The sequence below is a fragment of the Protomyctophum bolini genome (genome assembly GCF_963924005.1).
Source record: "Protomyctophum bolini genome assembly, chromosome: 22".
Classification (NCBI taxonomy): Eukaryota; Metazoa; Chordata; class Actinopteri; order Myctophiformes; family Myctophidae; genus Protomyctophum; species Protomyctophum bolini.
Window position 1 is genome coordinate 1529051 of NC_137883.1, and position 12646 is coordinate 1541696.

The window sequence follows — 12646 nt, forward strand, 5'->3', positions numbered from 1 at the left end:
CTGCCGGGACTGGGAGAACCAAAATCTGGCTCTGTGGGTTGACTCCTGACCGGGCCCCTCCTACGTCTCACCAGGCCCAGGACCTGTGCGTTGCACCAGACTCCCAGCACCAGGCACTGCATTCAGGAGTGGTTGACTATAATGGCCCTCCTAAAGGCCTCACAAAGGGTTGTTGGGCTTCCTCCTCACGGAGGACACAGGCTGGGGCCCTAACCCACACTGCTCACCTCCTCACAGAGGACACAGGCTGGGGCCCTAACCCACACTGCTCACCTCCTCACAGAGGACACAGGCTGGGGCCCTAACCCACACTGCTCACCTCCTCACAGAGGACACAGACTGGGGCCCTAACCCACACTGCTCACCTCCTCACGGAGGACACAGGCTGGGGCGCTAACCCACACTGCTCACCTCCTCACGGAGGACACAGGCTGGGGCCCTAACCCACACTGCTCACCCTGGAGGACACAGGCTGGGGCCCTAACCCACACTGCTCACCCTGGAGGACACAGGCTGGGGCGTTAACCCACACTGCTCACCCTGGAGGACACAGGCTGGGGCCCTAACCCACACTGCTCACCCTGGAGGACACAGGCTGGGGCCCTAACCCACACTGCTCACCTCCTCATGGAGGACACAGGCTGGGGCGCTAACCCACACTGCTCACCTCCTCACGGAGGACACAGGCTGGGGCCCTAACCCACACTGCTCACCCTGGAGGACACAGGCTGGGGCCCTAACCCACACTGCTCACCTCCTCACGGAGGACACAGGCTGGGGCCCTAACCCACACTGCTCACCTCCTCACGGAGGACACAGGCTGGGGCCGTCTACATTCCGGCTGCCACCCGTCTCTCCGGTGGTCACCAGACTATACCTGATTGTCACATAGTCTATTAAAGTCTATCTCATGTTGATTAGGTGATGTAATGGTGATAGTCAGCTCTCAGGAGAGATTGCATTGAGGTCAAGAGAAAATGCTCTCAAGCAATCTAAATTGATTGAGTTGCATTGTGGAGGCAATCTGTTCAAAGAGAACACACCATTGAAGAGTCTGGTTTCATCAGTGCTTGTGTCAGATGGGGCAAGAAATGACATTCTTCCTGGGCGTATACACAATTTTTCTGGTGCTGACTGGGGAGGAAAATTAGTTGGAATCTCCAAGAAGACATGGGTCAATGCCTACTTGAGGTTTGATGATGATGATCCTGCCATTAACTGCTTCAAGGACCTTGGAATGGGTTCCATTCCTCCTGAGCTTGTTAACGGCAAGCTTCCATCACCATTGGAGTCATTGGAGCATTTTGCATGCCGTGTTTATAGTCCAAAAGGTCCAACAACCTTGCCATTACTCAGATAGGAACTATTTCGGTCAAAGAACTTGAAGGGTGAGATCCGTATACCTCCAACTCGTGCTGCACTGCTACCACATATCCTCTGTGCCAACTACGTCACAATGCGGGATAAGTCATTCATACCTGCCAAATTGCCCTGAGCTTCCACCAATCGAACATAATGGATGGAAATCCATTATTTTTCGAACATAATGGATGGAAATCCACTATTTTCACTTTATGAAGACTGAACCTTCCCTCTGTCTCGCCTTATTTACTATTCTTCTTCTTCTTCTTCTTCTTCTTCTTCTTCTTCTTCTTCTTATTATTATTATTATTACTATTATGATTTTTTTTAATGTATTGTAACCCTGTATCTGTTTCGCTGTTCAACCTGTGGGGTGGGGTGGGGGAAACCCCCTTTTTCTTTCTTTTAACAAAAAATCTAATAAAATAAACTCTTTCACAAATGAAAGTGCGTTGGCGTATAGGTGGGTTTGTACACTATACTAAATGGATCCATTACAATTCAAAATGGTCAATAATACCATCATAGAGTTTAAATGTATGTAATTCATGCAATAAGTGTAGTAGAGATGGCTGCCTTTATTCCTTAAGCTCTGACGCCTGTACTTGCAGTTCAGTGTCCACTAGATGGGAGCATTGTGTTTAAAATGCCACGTGTCAGATGAATAGATCACTCATGATAGCTACAGTGAATGACAGTTATGTGTGCACTGTTTTTTCACCACTTTTCAAACTATTTTCATATAATAGGTCACTAATAAATAATCATGAGAAAATGGCACGATTTTTTCCTACTCAGTCTGTCTCATAGGAGGGCCGTGGGCAGTTTAGAAACCGTCCTCCAGTGACATCATTAGGCAGATTTTTCTTTTTATATATATATATATATTATTTTTTTTATCGTGAGAATGATTGCTTCCATTCTCACATTGCAACTTTTCAGGACTAGAAAGCCTGCAATTTATATTAGCTTGTATTCCCCATCGATGATGTCACTGGAGGACGGTTTCTGAACTGCCCACAGCCCTCCTATGAGACACAGACTGGTTTATGAACTGCCCACAGCCCTCCTATGAGACACAGACTGGTTTCTGAACTGCCCACAGCCCTCCTATGAGACACAGACTGGTTTCTGAACTGCCCACAGCCCTCCTATGAGACACAGACTGGTTTCTGAACTGCCCACAGCCCTCCTATGAGACACAGACTGGTTTCTGAACCGCCCACAGCCCTCCTATGAGACACAGACTGGTTTCTGAACTGCCCACAGCCCTCCTGACACATACAGGTTTCTGAACTGCCCACAGCCCTCCTATGAGACACAGACTGAGTAGAAAAGGAAATTTGCCATTTCTTCATGATTATTAGTGAGGACCTATTATATGAAGATAGGTTGAAAGGTTGTGTGTGTGTGTGTGTGTGTGTGTGTGTGTGTGTGTGTGTGTGTGTGTGTGTGTGTGTGTGTGTGTGTGTGTCCATACATATGCAATACAGTACTAGTCATGTGCGCTGCATAGCAATCAAATGCTTCCAACAATTACACAATAAGCAGACAGTGGCTGATAGAGAGAGAGAGAGAAAGAGAGAGAGAGAGAGAGAGAGAGAGAGAGAGAGAGAAAGAGAGAGAGAGAGAGAGAGAGAGAAAGAGAGAGAGAGAGAGAGAGAGAGAGAGAGAGAGAGAGACTTGAGTAAAAGTATCAATACTGTAGAAATGATTATACAACCATTATTTAATCAGCTGATCTACAAGATCAGCTGTTTTCAAATGGATGAAATGTGGGCTACTGTACATAATGGCTCAAGTGATTAGTTATACTTCCCACAGATTACAACCAACACACAGAGATTTTGAAAACATGACCAATGACAAAAAACTCCCATATCTGCTGGGCGAAGTACAACAACCATATCTGCTGGGCGAAGTACAACAATGTGCAAACACAGCAGCACGATTTGTGAGTTGCTGTGATAGGAGAAGGATATCAAATGGAACACAACCACCCTAAAGACTAATCATTGTGTATATTCCTGCACTATAACTGCATCCAGTGATCTTGGTACATAGAATTTGATCTATTGAAGATTCTGACCTTCAAATGTATACATAATTTTCGTTTTGATTGTATTGCTGTATTGTTGTATTGTTCTTTCTGCTTTTGCAATGTAAACGTATGTTTTCTCATGCCAATAAAGCCCTTTGAATTGAAATTGAATTGAATTGAAGTGATTAGTGTGTTTTGTAATACGAAACACAAATGTACACAGAAATGTACAAAATAACTAGTAACTAAAGCCGTTGTTGCGACCTTCCGGTCGCATTTACTATGAAAACCTGCATCTCCCATTCATCCGTCAGTCACCCACGCCATATACTGTAGCCTATATATGGTCATGCCTCGTGACATCACCTCTCCATACATGGTCACGCCTCATGACATCACATGCACTCCACTCCATGTATGGTCACGCCTCGTGACACATACATCACGCCACCATAATACGGTCATCTCCATGAAGATCAGGACACTGACCTCATCAAACCCTGGATAACATGGAGAAGACTGGATCATCACCCAGATCTGCATATGATGGAAAAGGCCTTCCCCACCCGTGCTTCCTGTTCCGACATTCCATATGTTGATCTGACCTCATCAAACGCTGTACACTCAAGACACGCTCCAATATATGGCCAGTATACAGAATTCATTCCATATGTTGATCTGACCTCATCGAACCCTGTACACTCAAGACACGCTCCATATGTGGCCAGTACAGAATTAATTCCATATGTTGATCTGACCTCATCAAACCCTATGTACACTCAAGACACGCTCCATATATGGCCAGTACAGAATTAATTCCATATGTTGATCTGACCTCATCAAACCCTGTATACTCAAGACACGCTCCATATATGTTCCAGTACAGAATTAATTCCATATGTTGATCTGACCTCATGAAACCCTGTACACTCAAGACACGCTCCATATATGGCCAGTACAGAATTCATTCCATATGTTGATCTGACCTCATCAAACCCTGTACACTCAAGACACGCTCCATTTATGCTCCAGTACAGAATTAATTCCATATGTTGATCTAACCTCATCAAACCCTGTACACTCAAGACACACTCCATATATGGCCAGTACAGAATTCATTCCATATGTTGATCTGACCTCATCAAACCCTGTACACTCAAGACACGCTCCATTTATGCTCCAGTACAGAATTCATTCCATATGTTGATCTGACCTCATCAAACCCTGTACACTCAAGACACACTCCATATATGGCCAGTACAGAATTCATTCCATATGTTGATCTGACCCCCCCCCCCCCATGCCAAAGCGCCAGTGCTCGCCCAGCAGTCTGCTGTCACCGAGGCGATGATGCGTTGCTTCTTGCCCTACCGGTATATGGAGTACACAATTTGAACCTGAGATGTAGTGGAAGTAAAAGTATTGGAAATTGCAAACACACTCAAGTACAAATACCTCAACATTGTACTTTTAAGTACAGCTAAACATCTCTTGGGGGACGGGCATGGAAGGTACCTCCTTGTTAAAGGATAATTCCATGCTAGAATGCTTTCTTATCTTTCTTACCTTTCTTTGTAGTTGTTACGTCCCCACCAAAGAGGTCCAGGTGTTTTTTTGTGCAAAAGCTCCTTATTGGCATACCATAAGCCCTCAATGAATTGCATTGCATTGAATGGGAATTGAATGGGGCTATGGGGTGTTATGCTAATTCGCTTATTTCTATCGAAAGAAGTAGTAAAGTGTGCCCGCTTGGGATATTATTTACATTATGAAGAGAGGATATATATACAAAGAAATTATAATTTTGAGCGATGGAAATAAGCGAATTAGCACAACACCCCATAGCCCCATTCAATTCCCATTCAATTCAATGCAATTCATTTAGGGCTTATGGTAGGGGAAATAGCCAATAAGGAGCTTTTGCGCAAAATAACACCTGGACCTCTTTGGTGGGGACGTAACAACTACAAAGAAACACCTGGACCTCTTTGGTGGGGACGTAACAAATACAAAGAAAGGTAAGAAAGCCTTTTAGTATGGAATTCTCCTTTAATTATCGAAGCAACAGCATTTTGCTTTTGTGCCGCGCACGCTAAGCAATGCGTCAACGCGCACGCTAAGCAATGCGTCACTGCAACACGCTAAGCAATGCGTCACTGCAACACGCTAAACAATGCGTCACTGCAACACGCTAAGCAATGCGTCACTGCAACACGCTAAGCAATGCGTCACTGCAACACGCTAAGCAATGCGTCACTGCGCACGCTAAGCAATGCGTCACTGCGCACGCTAAGCAATGCGTCACTGCAACACGCTAAGCAATGCGTCACTGCAACACGCTAAGCAATGCGTCACTGCAATGCGTCACTGCAACACGCTAAGCAATGCGTCACTGCGCACGCTAAGCAATGCGTCACTGCAACACGCTAAGCAATGCGTCACTGCAACACGCTAAGCAATGCGTCACTGCAACACGCTAAGCAATGCGTCACTGCAATGCGTCACTGCAACACGCTAAGCAATGCGTCACTACGCTAAGCAATGCGTCACTACGCTAAGCGTCACTACGCTAAGCGTCACTACGCTAAGCAATGCGTCACTACGCTAAGCAATGCGTCACTACGCTAAGCAATGCGTCACTGCAACTTCTAGTCAATTCCCTCACAGTAACAACAACAATGGGATAACGTACATAATAATGTCAAAATAGTTGTTAATAAGAGGCCATTTGTTGAGCGATATTGTGTGGATGCGATTGATTGATTGATTGTGTCGTGTCGGCGTTGTGTTTTGACTGATTGTGTTTTATGTAAAAGGGAACGTGCAGCACGGATCGATGTGTGATTTTTAGAGCCGATATTATGCATAAAGATCACAACAGATAGATTGCAACTAAAAATGGACGTGACGTACTGTACGTGTGTTACGACCCGGACTAGGGGAGCCTACGTAAGTCGCAATAACCATAAAATTGACTCCCAGCTCCTTTCCAGTCCACAAACACAATCAGTCAACAAGCAGTTAAAAATCGTTCATTAAGAAAGTGACCTATAGGCATACATGGTTAAGTTACCTCAGGGTGGGCACCTGAACATCAACTCCTAATCAAAAGAAAACGTATGCTTTACCTTAAACACAACGAAGCACATGTTATTCTAGCATACTAGTTGCGACCGCAGGACACATTTACTATGGAATAGAGCATCAGTGTGTTGGTTGGTTGGTCACCCCAGGTAAGCCCCCTTATGCCCAGGTCTCGTATGAACTAGAGAAAACACAACAGAAAGGCCACCCACCCCTACATTTCCAGGTCTGAAGTTCACCCATATTAACACTGACAGCTAAACACACTCAGCCGTAGTATTGGCGTGGTTGCTGGAGGCTGACAAGCAAGGAGTATTAAATGAGGACAGGAAGCGAAGACCGCACGGTGGACTCCATGTTGCTCCCTGGAAGGACAGAAGACCGTACGGTGGACTCCATGTTGCTCCCTGGAAGGAAATAATTGAGACCAAGGAAGCTGAACGTGGAAGTGTTGGCTGCATATAGCCCAATTTTTTTGCACGCACACTCCCTGGATGTCAACGATGAACCTCTGCCCAAAACTTTCCAGAACGGCCTGTTATAGTGCCACCAGGAGGCTGACTTTTCAAAAACATTATTTTTTATATTATTAATCCCCCAGATTCCGTCCAAAAATCCTGCACATCGTTACACAGTATCTTATATATATCATGTGTTCAAGACGGATCTGTCCGATATTTCATATTCCATCCATAATTGGCCAACAGTGGCTTTCAAAGTTTGCAGGATCGGCCCGTTTTCAACACAAAGCCTCAAATCGTGAACGCAGCGTGCACTTTACGTGAAATCTTTCACAGACTTTCCTACTATAGGCTGAGGTATACATATATCCCACCCTTTTCACATGGGTCCTGTTATAGCGCCACCAACAGGTGGATCTTTGCAAAACACATTTTTGGAACAAAAATGCCTCAAATCATCCAAACTGCCATTCAAGGCGTAAGAAGAAATGGCACCCTTTTTATTATAGCGCCACCAACCAGGAGGCAACAACCTGACCTGCCCTGAATGGTGGAGACCTGTGTTGTGTCCCGAGTGTCACTTAATCTAGTTTTCATTATATTATAGTTTGGGTCACGGGGGGGGAACAGTTAAGACGATCAAACGTCTCTTTTGGGTCACGTATAAAGGTTTGGGAACCACATACTGCTCTCTTGTTGGTCCAGGTTCTTTGACCACATACTGTTCATCATGTGGTCAGACAAACATTCCCTGATAACAGAATGATCCTTGTTTTCTCTCTCTCTCTCTCTCTCTCTCTCTCTCTCTCTCTCTCTCTCTCTCTCTCTCTCTCTCTCTCTCTCCTTTACGGGCCCTACGGCCAGCGGCCTCTATTCATGGAGGGTGGTGGGACGGTTGGACCTAACTGGACAGAAGCCACCACCACGCAAGGAGAACAGGGAGGAGGAGGAGGGGGAAGAGGTTGAGGAGGAAGGAGGAGGAGGAGGAGGAGGAGGTGGTGGTGAGGTGGAGGATGAGGAGGAGGAGGAGGAGGTGGTGGTGAGGTGGAGGATGGGTGGAGGATGAGGAGGAGGTGGTGGTGAGGTGGAGGATGGATGGACGATGAGGAGGAGGAGGAGGAGGAGGAGGAGGAAGAGGTGAAGGATGAGGAGGAGGAGGTGGTGGTGAGGTGGAGGATGGGTGACATGTCTTGGTTGTCTGTTGTTGTTGTTGCCAATGCCTCAGAGTAGAAGTAGGTCAGAGGTAAGTCAGTCAGCCCCCCGCTTCCCCCCCCCCCCCCCCTCCTTCGCCACGACAACAAGGCGAGTCAATCTAGTTGGAGTTATGATGAGTTATGATGAGTTATGCTCGCCGTGTGTGTTGAGTTATGATTGGAGGCAGGGTGTGTGTGTGTGTGTGTGTGTGTGTGTGTGTGTGTGTGTGTGTGTGTGTGTGTGTGTGCGCGCGCGCGTCGGGGCCGTTTATCAGACCCTAGGTTTTGATTAGATAGCTAGAGATGGACCTTCAGTATGCAGCGATGATCCCCAGTACTGTCCACAAACACACATGCACACACACACACACACGCACACACACACACACACACACACACACACACACACACACACACACACACAACTCTGTTTCTCGGTAGCCTATACCAGTGCAATAACGTATAGAATCCGCTTAAGCAGAGCTAAAGCCAGATCCATGGTATTGATCAGGTACAGTACTACTACTGTACTAGTAGATCCATGGTATTGATCAGGTACAGTACTACTACTGTACTAGTAGATCCATGGTATTGATCAGGTACAGTACTACTACTGTACTAGTAGATCCATGGTATTGATCAGGTACAGTACTACTACTGTACTAGTAGATCCATGGTATTGATCAGGTACAGTACTACTACTGTACTAGTAGATCCATGGTATTGATCAGGTACAGTACTACTACTGTACTAGTAGATCCATGGTATTGATCAGGTACAGTACTACATGTACTAGTAGGGCAACATTACCCTGAAGCCTGGAGATCAAATACCGTTGTTTACTTTCTTTGTATTCACGGCGTGGACGCGTTGTTCCCGTCTCTGAAGCTCAGGGAATTATTTTGTTACAAAATATACAAAATATACAGTAACCACTTCAGCCCCATATACTGTACAAGTTCATGTGAGCTTGTAGATCTGCTTTTTTATACGGCCACACATTCTGTATGAAGGGCCTTTCAAACGTGAAGCGATATAACATGCCTATTCTGTATTTAAGTCCGACGTCATTTTGTAGTCCTACGTTATACGTCCGGGTTATTTCGTAGTCATACGTTACGTCCGGGTCATTTTGTAGTCCTAAATGATGTCCGGGTCATTTTGTAGTCCTATACGTTACGTCCAGGCTATGAGCCTGTAGGACTGCTACTTTGGAAAAATCATGAAAATGTGTCGCAAGTCTTTGAATATATATTCTTTCAGAGCATACTTTTTAACTCAAATCTTTGCTTCATGGGGTTCCCTGGAACAACATAATTTCAGATGGCGGTCGGCGGCCAAATACAGATGATAATCTTTGGGGTTCTGCATGAAATATTGAGCACCACCGACATAGAAACAGGTTATTTCTACAGTTAACTGTCACATGATTTAAATTTCCATGTCAGGGCCTAAAAATGGGATAAAGACTTGAATGAATCTTCATATTGATTCTGCATGCCAGCCTGTTGTGTTTTCCCACCTCAGGCTGGACATTCCAGAGCTTCCAAAACCAGGAGAAGTGCATCCATCCAGGGATAAGAATGAGCGAGGAACGTCAGAGTGTTTTCTGTCCGACATCGAGACCATTTTTCATATTATGAAACTGACGGAGACAAAACACTGATTTAATTTCCTCTTCCCCTCGGCTGACCTTGGAAAAAGAGACCATGCACGTCTAACTATAACCCATTCTGACCTGAGATCAGATTCATACCAGGTTTCCACTGGACACAGACTGGGTCTGATTAACCCATTCTGACCTGAGATCAGATTCTAAAAAATGTCAGTCGCTCTTCGATTTTTCAAAAAATAGCAGACCTACAAGCTCGTATAGCGCGCCACTCGGTGGCGCGCTATGAGCTTGTAGATCTGCTATTTTTCAATAGCAAAAAGCATAACGTGATGCCGACACCGAAATGGGTTCCCGTTCAGAATGGGATAAAGACCACAGGGCAGAAACCCAAATAAACGTGGGCACGGAAATGATAATCGATACAGGAAGCTGATCTGTTGCCAGGAGGTAGTAGTGAGTGACTCCCTGCGAGCCAAGGTCACTGTGCTTTGTCATCACGCTGCTATCGCGTCCTCTCTCCCACGCTGAAAGGGTTTTATCCTCGGATTCGGGTTCTTGGAAACGCCCCCCCCCCTCCCCCAAACCCCCTACAAGCTCGTAGCGCGCCACTCGGTGGCGCGCTACGAGCTTGTAGATCTGCTATTTTTCAATAGCTAAAGCACCAAAATGGGTTCCCGCCCGAAAATGCGCTGCACAAGGTGCCCTTTTTTTCACTTGAGCACCACCTGCCCCTCTAAATGTCTGTGCACGCCACTGATATCCACTGGGGGGCTTCGGGGGGGGGGGGGGGTGCATCGAGGTAGATGCACCTACCTATAGCGATCAATCACGGGCTAATTGGGAGCAGCCCGTCTGCCTGCCATGTCAGTCCAATAGCTGCCATGTCCTCACAGCACTGCATCGATTCATTGATTGATTGATTGATTGATTGATACTTTAACACATTCTGACCTGAGATCAGATTCATACGAGGTTTCCACTGGACACATGACACTGGTCTGATGAACCCATTCTGACCCGAGATCAGATTCTATAAAAATGTCAGTCGTTCTTCGATTTTTCAAAAAAATAGCAGACCTACAAGCTCGTAGCGCGCCACCGAGTGGCGCGCTACGAGCTTGTAGATCTGCTGTTTTTCAATAGCTAAAGCACGACATGACGCTAACACCCAAAATGGGTTCCCGTTCAGAATGGGTTAACAGTTGGTAAAAAGAAGCACTATACAGTTCAATACAAGGTCTGCTAGAGGATTAAAAAAACCCAAGAAAGCTAAAACTATATGACTCGTTTCCATTGGGGTCCTTCACATTCAATTAATATATAGAACATTGAATGACATACAAATATACAGTACTATATGCAAACAAAATAAAAATAAATCCTATAATCAGTTTGGCTTTTTACAGGGGCCAGTTTAAATTGCTGCCGCCCGCAAGTGCTCTTTAAAAGTCATTACACACTGGCAAATTAGCGACGCGATGCGAATAAGCGATCTGAAAATGCGAAATATTGCATGTTGCAGTTCGCCTGCGAATCTCTGCAAAATACGACACCAGAGCGAACAAATAAAGAGCGAAAACGGTCGCATTTTCGTACATTCGCCAGTGATGTGGAAGCTTGCATGGACTTCAATAGTTTTTTTTTAAATGCGAATTATTCGCACGAATATATCGTGTCACTAATGACTTTAGTGCGGAGAGTATTCAGAGGAATTCACACTCCTTTACCGCTGTTGGCAGGGCGTACGTTGGCATGGGAAGGGAGCCAAATTAATTGAACCCCGTTTGAGCCCCAAATCTTGGGTTGAACGTGATTGATGGAGCGCCCTCTGGTGTTGGGACTGTGGGACGACGGCGTTGACGTTTGCGATGGATTTCGGAATCGGTAAGATATTTTCGGTTTTTGACCACGCCTCCAGGTCTTAAGTTAAGTAATAAGACCTGGTACTTATAAGACACGCAAAATACACATAGCCCAATGTCAACGGTGGTTCCGTGGCTAAAACGCCAAACAAATAATGGGCCTTTTGACGTGAAACAGGGTTGAAAACCACGGCTCTACTAATAGTGTGCGCCGCGTTGGGTGGTCCACCGTATGATTTACATCCACATGGTAAGCACTCTGTCACCTGAAGGACGTCACAGTTAACGGCCAGGAGACAGCTAGCGGCTATACGCCAATGATATTATATATATATTATATTAAATAAATAAAGGATTACATTAGATAATTGGCACTGGGTGAAAAGAAAACTGGGGTACAAAATCGTGGGATAAAAATGTATAAAAAAAAAATAAAAAAAGTGTACAAAAGTATTGGCATCAAAATCTACCTCGATTACCAAAAAAAGGAAAAGTACTCATTATGTTGAATATTCCATTTCAAGGTTTTGAAACATCTTTTGAAAATAGCAGATATGCACGTTTGGCATTGTGATCTTCTAAATCGTTTAGTTAAAGTAAACATGACATGATAACTTCACGTCATCTTGTCCCTATAAACACAAACATGAAATACAGAAAAAAACGATTGACCAAAAAGGAAAAGGCTGAAGTCGAAGCTTATTATGAACCACACTTTGAGATTTAAGTAATTTCATAAAAAGGAAACAAAGACTGAATTATAGAGAAATCAGATTTCAACATTTGCTGCATTTCTAATCAAATCAAAATGAACGAAATCATGTTCTTATGAAATGATGGACAGACAGACAAGCTGGGACTGCTCACAACTTAACCCATTCTGACCCGAGATCAGATTCACATACGAGGTTTCCACTGGACACACACTGGTCCGATTAACCCATTCTGACCTGAGATCAGATTCATATGAGGTTTCCACTGGACACACACTGGTCTGATTATAACCCATTCTGACCTGAGATCAGATT